At 42.9% G+C, this 7927-nt stretch overlaps 1 pseudogene; it reads right to left on the bottom strand.

Annotated features, from left to right (window-relative positions):
* Positions 1–6304: 6304 nt before the first annotated feature.
* On the bottom strand, positions 6305–7436 carry LOC102155611 (annotated as a pseudogene).
* Positions 7437–7927: the final 491 nt, after the last annotated feature.

The following is a 7927-nucleotide window of genomic DNA, read 5'->3' on the forward strand; positions in this document are numbered from 1 at the left end:
TTTATTTATGATAGTCACAGAGAGAGAGAGAGGCACAGAGACACAGGCAGAGGGAGAAGCAGGCTCCATGCACCGGGAGCCCGACGTGGGATTCGATCCCGGGTCTCCAGGATCGCGCCCTGGGCCAAAGGCAGGCGCCAAACCGCTGCGCCACCCAGGGATCCCTCAATCCATATTTTTTAAAGTCTGCATTAGGATTCCTTTAAAAAGTTAAACATAGGGATTCCTGGGTGGCGCAGTGGTTTGGTGCCTGCCTTTGGCCCAGGGTGCGATCCTGGAGACCCGGGATCGAATCCCATGTTGGGCTCCCGGTGCATGGAGCCTGCTTCTCCCTCTGCCTGTGTCTCTGCCTCTCTCTCTCTGTGTGTGACTATCATAAATAAATAAAAATTTTTTAAAAAAGTTAAACATAGAATTACTATATGACCCAGAAACTTCACTCTTATGTATATACCTAGAAGAATTGAAAATAGGGACTCAAACAAATACATGTATGCTAATGTTCATTGTAGCATTATTCACAGTAGTCAAAAGGTTGAAACAACCGAAGTGTCCCATCAACAGATGAATGGATAAACAAAATGTGTTATATGTATACAATGGAACATTAATCAACCATACAAAAGGATGAAGCTCTGATATATGCTATAACATGGATAAGCCTTGTAAACATAATGCTAAGTGAAAGAAGTCAGACATAAAAGGATAAATATTGTACGATTCCATTTATATGAAATGTCTGACCTAGGCAAATTCACAGAGATGGAAAGTAGATGAGAGGTTATCAGGGGCTTGAGAGTAAGAGGAATGGGAAATTATTGCTTAGTGGGTAGTTTCTGTTTGGGGTTATAAAAAAAAAATTGGAAATAGATAATGGTGTGATGGTTGCAGAACATTGTGAATGTAATTAATGAGACCAAATTCTACACTTTAAAATAGTTAAAATGGCAGTTTTAATCTTCATATATTTCATCGCATTAAAAAGCAAGATGCTTTGGCAGCTGTGAAGAAATAAGGCAATAGGTTAAGGTTACTACAGGAGTCTAGGTTAAAGATGATGTTCTGTTTACCCTTCCAGGTTTACTCTATCCTTCTCTGTCCTGCTCTGTGCTTCAGGAAGTTAACCTATGTTGACTGGTTAACTGGCACCTAGGTCCTCTGCCTTCTAGTAGAACTTGGCCAGTGTGGAGCACTGGCAAGAGATCAGAGGGTGGGTGGATCTCAATCCGTATTGTTGCTGTGGGCACCTATGGCAATTGATGACAGGTCATAGCTCCTGTCAGGCAACCTTCTCCACAAGCTCTGTGTGTCTCTATACTCTAGTAATGGCTCCCTTCCCCATTTCTCCTAGGGATAAAGTGGCCACCACCTGTATTTCCCTACACCAGTTTATTAGTTTAATAGTTCTCTTATTAAACTTTTCTAGAATTACCCAATTTGAGTGTGTTATTAGTTTCCTGCCTTAGATCAGTTTGGATGTAGTGGACTGAGCAATGAGTATATTTGGTGGTAGAATCTTGAGGTTTCAATATATTGGATAGTGTGACAGATACTGTCCTGGCTCTTGGAAAAGTTCTAATAAATTGGGGAGGTGGGATGACACAGTCTAAAAAAACCAAACAAACCATGATTCAGGCTCATACCAACTATACTCCAGGTATGGATTTAAGTTATTTTTTTTTAATTTTTATTTATATAGTTGACAGAGAGAGAGAGAGAGAGAGAGAGACAGCACCAAAAGGGGGAGGGGCAGAGGCCAAGGGAGAAGCAGGCTCTCTGCTGAGTAGGGAGCTCTATTCCAGGACCCCAGGATCATGACCTGAGCCAAAGGCAGGTGCTCAACCGACTAAGCCACCCAGGCACCCGTGGACTTAAGTTCTAAGGTGGTTGGAACTAGCTACTATTCAATGCACTAATTAAGATAGTACTAATGAACTATGTCTCTCTTTGGGGGACAGAACTGAAACTTCTCCAAACTCTCAATATGCAGGGGAGAAACTGATTCCACAGAGGAATAAGAAAAGTGAGGTCTCAAGGAAGCAGTGGAAATAGAGGTTTGGAAATGATCCCAGGAAAAGATCTCATCAACTTTATGAAGTGTCAGGATGCAGACATTGGCTTGAGGTGGCTCAGCCTCCCAGTCAGACAATCTGGAGATATTCAGGCCTCAGGGTTAATTAGCAACACCTATTATATCCAATAGTTGTCCTTCTGAGCCTATTCTGTCCCTGATGCCATATATAAGACTATATGGGGGAGATTTCTCTATCATAGACCCTACCTAACAATACCCTCCCTCAACTATTTCTCCATGTATCCTCTTTTCTCTGAATGCCTCTCATCCATCCTGGTCCTTCCAGATACTGAAAGGCACACATTAGACCTACATTCCTGCTAGGTGACCAATCATCTGAGATCAGATTTTCCTGGCTCATACTGGAAATCCTTCATGTCTTGCCCACCTGGCTTTGATTCAACATGGAGAATTCTGTCATGATCTAACGTCCATGACATGACCTTTAGACCATGAGCCCCAGACCCATCCTCTGAGGCCTGCTAGTTGCTTCAGCTCAGCTTTTCAGACCAAGGTCCTTTGTGGGTCAGTACAGTAAACTCTGTCTTTCATGTCACACCTGCTTTACTCCCACAGGAAGCACTGACCTACTTCATCTTAGTCTCTTCCGTGCTATGAGGATCCAGTCACCTGCAGACAGTCACAGCTTCTTGCTGGCTGTGTAATCTCAGACATATTACTTAACTTCTGTATGCCTCATGTTCTTACTAAGTTCTTAGCCAATGCTTGGCACATGGCAAAACTCAGTAAATGTTGTTGTTATATTGTATTTTTAAAATATCAATATATTCATATAACTGATATGACCCACTTCAAATTTGAGTCTAAAAAATAGTCGTACTTTTCTCTTAAAAAATTCTGAGTCTAGGGATCCCTGGGTGGTGCAGCAGTTTGGCGCCTGCCTTTGGCCCAGGGCGCGATCCTGGAGACCTGGGATCGAATCCCACATCGGGCTCCCGGTGCATGGAGCCTGCTTCTCCCTCTGCCTGTGTCTCTGCCTCTCTCTCTCTCTCTCTCTCTCTGTGTGTGACTATCATAAATTAAAAAAAAAAATTCTGAGTCTAAATTCAGTTTTTTTATTTTTTAAAGATTTTATTTGTTTTATTTTATTTGCAAGAGAGAGAGAGCGCGCGCACAGGCAGGAGAGGGCACAGGAAGAGGAAAAAGAGAATCCCAAGCAGACTCTGCACTGAGCACAGAGCCCTATGTGGGGCTCAATCTGATGATCCCAAGACCAGGACCGGAGCCAAAACCAAGAGTTAGATGCCCAAACAAATGAGCCACCCAGGCACCTCTAAATTCAGTTTATTTTTATACCTGTTTTATTTTAGCTTTCTTTTCTTTTTAAAGATTTTATTTATTTATTCATGAGAGACACACAGAGAGATGTAAAGTCCTGATACAGGACTCAACCCCAGGACCCCAGGATCACAACCTGAGCCAAAGGCAGCCGCTCAAACAGTGAGCCGCCCAGGTCCCTGCTTTCATTTCTTTTTAAAGTAAACTCTATGCCTAACATGGGGTTTGAACTCATGACCCTGAGATTAAGAGTTGCATGCTCTACCTAGTGAGCCAGTCAATTGCCTCTACTTTAGCTATTTATCTCTTAACTAGTACACCCAGAAAAAAATTCCAAAAATGTAGAAAGGCCACTTCTAACCACCCCGTTCACCCTCTTAACAATTCTTTTCTCAGACTTCAAGAGATATTCTTTTTTTTAATTATTTTTTTTAAATTTATGATAGTCATAGAGAGAGAGAGAGGCAGAGACATAGGCAGAGGGAGAAGCAGACTCCATGCAGGGAGCCTGATATGGGATTTGATTCTGGGTCCCCAGGATCAGGTCCTGGGCTGAAAGCAGCGCTAAACCACTGAGCCACCCAAGCTGCCCCTCAACTCAGTTCTTACTGAGTTGCCTAATTCTTATCTTTCTCTTTGTTTATTTTCATATTCCTCCCACATTTATTTATAAATTTGGTATAATTTTCATAAAATAAGATTCATCCAATTTAACTGTGCAATTTAATAAGTCTTGGCAATTGTATATAGTTATGTAATCATCACCACAATTAATACATAAAATACTTCCATCACCATGAAAAGTTCCCTTTACCCCATTGCAATCAATCCCCTTACCTAACATGTAGCTCTATCCAATCACTGACCTATTCTCTGCCACTGTGATTTTTTTTTTAGAATTTCCTATAAAGATTAGAGCAGAAATAAATGATAAAAAACTAAAAAAAAAAAAAAAAAGTGGAACAGGTTGATGATACCAGGAGCTGATTCTTTGAAAAGAAAATCAATAAAATTGATAAACCTCTAGCCAGACTTATCAAGAAAAAAGAGAAAGGACTCAAATAGAATTTGATATAAATGGCATCACAATATGTAGTCTTTTGTGTTTGACTTCTTTCAATTAGCTTAATATTTCTCTTCTTTTTCTAAAAAAGATTTTATTTGTTTGAAAACAGGGAGCAGTGGCAGTGGGAGAGGGGGAAGCAGATTCTGCTGAGCAGGGAGCCCGATGTGGGGCTATCCCAGGACTCCAGGATCATGACCTGGAAGGCAGATGTTTAACCGACTGAGCACGCAGGTGCCGCCCCAGCTTTTTTTAAGGTTTAATTTTTTTAAGTAATCTCTACTCCCACCATGGTGCTCTAACTCCAACCTTGAGATCAAGAGTCACATGCTCTGCCAACTGAGCCAGCCAGGTGCTCCTAGCATGAAGTTTTTAAGATTCATTCACGTTGTTGAATATATCAATTATCTCACTTCTTTTTAATGCAGGATAGTTTTCCATAATAAAGAAATTGTTTATTCAGTTGCCAGTTGATAAGACATTTAGTTTGTTCCAGTTTGTGTTTTTTCATGAACACAGCTATTTGCATATCAGTCTTTGTGTAGGCATATATCCACATTTGTTCTTGGGTAAATATCTAAGAGTGAGATTACTGGGTTATAAGGTAAGTGTATGTTTAACTTTATGACACTGCCAAGCTGTTTCCCAAGTTCCATACCATGTTGCAATCTCACCTACAATGTATTAGAGTTCCAGTTTGCTTTATTCTTCTTATTTTTTTTAAGATTTTATTCATTTAGGGGTGCCTGGGTGGCTCAGTCGGTTAAGTGACTGCTTCTGGCTCAGGTCATGATCTCAGGGTCCTGGGATCAAGCCCTGCATTGGTCTCCCAGCTCAGCATGAAACCTATTTCTTCTCCCTCTGCTGCTCCCCCTGCTCGTACACACACACTCTCTCAAATGAATAAATATCTTAAAAAAAAAGATTTATTTATTTAAGAAGAGAACAAACATAACTTGGAAAAGAACCATGAAGATGAATGGGTCCTACTAGATATCAAAACTACCTCTAAAGCTATGGTAATTTAAACATATTTTATTGTCACACACACAAAACTTTTCAGAAAAACTATACAGAGTCTAGAAAAAGGTTCATGTGACTATGGATATTTAGTTTACAATAAAGGTGGCATTTTATTTTTTTAATATGTATTTATTTGAGAGAAAAAGAGACAGAGAAACAGCAAAAGCTGGGAGAGGCGGAGGGCGAGGCAGAGAGGATCTCAAGTAGACTCTGCACTGAGCATAGAACCAGACATGCAGCTGATCTCACCACCCTAAGATCATGACCTGAGCCAAAATCAAGAGTCATATGTTTAACCAACTGCATGACCCAGGCACTCCAAAGGTGCCATTTTAAAATCAGAATGTGGGTGGGGGAATCCCTGGGTGGCTCAATGGTTTAGCACCTGCTTTCAGCCCAGGGTGCAATCCTGGAGTGCTGGGATCGAGTCCCACGTCAGGCTCCCTGGATGGAGCCTGCTTCTCCCTCTGCCTGTGTCTCTGCCTCTCTCTCTCTCTCTCTCTCTCTCTCTCTCTGTGTATCTCTCATAGATAGATAGATAAATAAAATCTTTTTAAAAATCAGAATGGAAAAAAAAAATAAAAATAAAAAAATAAAAATAAAAATAAAAATCAGAATGGAGTAATATATGATAATGAGACTTGACTTTTTATTTTTTAAAAGAGTCCTATTCCATCCCATTTACAGGTGGGAGTTCAGGAAATACTAGAAGTATAAATATAATTGAAGAACAGTCTGTGATTTTAAAAATAAATTTGGGGTAGGCATGGCATTTCTTTTTTTGGGGGGGGTACAGTATACTTTATTGATGGTACATGACAAGGATAGGGCTCCCCAACCCCCTCTCCTTCCTTGGGGTCTGGGTTGTAGATTGGAGGTCAGGAGATTCTCAGTGTGTTGGGGGATTAAGTTGGAGCAGGGACTCCCCAGCAGCTGAGGGCCTCTCTCTTCCTCTTGTTCTTGCTGGGGCTGGTGGTCCAGGAGGCTCTTACTCCTTGGAGGCCATGTGGACCATGAGGTCCACCACCTGGTTGCTGTAGCCAAATTCATTGTCATACCAGGAAATGAGTTTGACAAAGTGGTCATTGAGAGCAATGCCAGCCCCGGTGTCGAAGGTGGAAGAGTGGGTGTTACTGTTGAACTCACAGGAGACAATCTGGTCCTCAGTGTAGCCCAGGATGCCCTTGAGGGGGCCCTCTGATGCCTGCTTCACCACCTTCTTGATGTCGTCATATATGGCAGCTTTCTCCAGGCAGCATGTCAGACTGACACGTTGTGGGTGGAGACACGGAAGGCCAGGAGCTTCCTGTTCAGCTCAGGGATGACCTGCCCACAGCCTTGGCAGTGCCAATGGAAGCAGGGATGATGTTCTGGGCAGGCCCCTCGGCCATCATGCCACAGCTTCCCAGAGGGGCCATCCACAGTCTTCTAGGTGGCAATGATGGCATGGACAGTGGTAATGAGGCCCTTCATGATGCCGAAGTGGTCATGGATGACTTTGGCCAGAGGAGCCAAGCAGTTGGTGGTGCAGGAGTCATTGCTGACAATCTTGAGGGAGTTGTCATACTTCTAGTGGTTCACGCCCATCACAAACATGGGGGGCATCAGCAGAAGGAGCAGAGATGATGACCCTCTTGGCCCTCCCTTTCAAGTGAGCCCCAGCCTTCTCCATGGTGGTGAAGACCCCAGTGGACTCCACAACATACTCAGCACCAGCATCACCCCATTTGATGTTGGTGGGATCTCGCTCCTGGAAGATGGAAATGAACATTCCAATTCTGACAAGTTTCCCATCCTCAGCCTTGACCATGCCATGGAATTTTCCATGGGTAGAATCATCCTGGAACATGTACACTATGTAGTTGAGGTCAATGAAGGGGTCATTGATGGCGACAATATCCACTTGGCCAGAGTTAAAAGCAGCCCTGGTGACCAGCGCCCAATACGGCCAAATACATTCACTCTAACCTTCACCATTGTGTCTCAGAGACGCGGCTGGCACTGCACCAGAAGATGCATGTCTGTCGAATGGGGAGGAGCAGACAGCCGACATTTCTTTAAAAAAAAAAAAAAAAAGCTTTTTAGGGATGCCTGGGTGGCTCAGTGGTTGAGCGTCTGCCTTTAGCTCGGGTCATGATCTTGGGGTTCTGAGATTGAGTCTCGCATTGAGCTCCCTGAAGGGAACCTGCTTCTCTCTCTGCCTATGTCTCAGCCTCTCTCTGTATATATCATGAATAATAAAATAAAATTAAACATTTTTAAAGATTTCATTTATTTGAGAGAGGGAGAGAGTGCACATGCAAGGGAGAAAGATAGCACGAGTAGCGCGTAGGGGCAGAGGGAGAAGCAGGCTCCTTGATGAGTGGGGAGCCCAATGTGGGGCTCAATCCCAGGACCCCAAGATCATGACCTGAGCTGAAGGCAGACACTTAACCTACTGAGCCACCCAGGCACCCCAGGCATGACGT

This window comes from Canis lupus, chromosome 28 (assembly GCF_011100685.1).
Source record: "Canis lupus familiaris isolate Mischka breed German Shepherd chromosome 28, alternate assembly UU_Cfam_GSD_1.0, whole genome shotgun sequence".
Lineage (NCBI taxonomy): Eukaryota > Metazoa > Chordata > Mammalia > Carnivora > Canidae > Canis > Canis lupus.